We start from the raw sequence: 715 nt of genomic DNA, 5'->3' as shown, positions 1-715 counted from the left end.
CCTCGTACATATGCTCAGAACATACAGTGATTGCCGGCCGAAGTGGCCGTGCGGTTAAAGGCGCTGCAGTCTGGAACCGTAAGACCGCTACGGTCGCAGGTTCGAATCCTGCCTCGGGCGTGGATGTTTGTGATGTCCTTAGGTTAGTTAGGTTTAACTAGTTCTAAGTTCTAGGGGACTAATGACCTCAGCAGTTGAGTCCCATAGTGCTCAGAGCCATTTGAACCATTTGAACCATACAGTGATTGTTCTTTAAGTGAAGTACAAAAGATTCAAAAGATAACACTCATTTGATTATAGAAAAGCTCATAAATAAACAAAAAACAGGAGTTTTCTTCACTAAATACGTATTCTCTCACTTGCAAAGAACGTTCTGATGATTTGAAGGGTAAAGAATGTGTAGCGACGAAAAATTGAACTAGATTAAATGCGCAAGGAAGGCTGAAAATCTTAGTTCAATACCGTTTGTTCATTGCCGGAAAATTATAAATAGCATACCCGCTTTATCAAAGACAGCTGCATTGTCGACCGTTGTACTTGTATATTACCGTTTCGTATGAAATAGTTCACAAATGCATTTGGTACTACATATCATGCCGATATATGCACCATAACCACACGTTTTCACCATTTTTACTTCTTACGAATACACGCTCCGCCCCCTTTCTGTGACCAAGCGGGTAATTTACTATATAGTCTAAAAGTAGATCGCAAA

The sequence above is a fragment of the Schistocerca nitens genome, chromosome 3 (genome assembly GCF_023898315.1).
Source record: "Schistocerca nitens isolate TAMUIC-IGC-003100 chromosome 3, iqSchNite1.1, whole genome shotgun sequence".
NCBI classification, from domain to species: domain Eukaryota; kingdom Metazoa; phylum Arthropoda; class Insecta; order Orthoptera; family Acrididae; genus Schistocerca; species Schistocerca nitens.
This window is presented reverse-complemented; position numbering follows the sequence as displayed.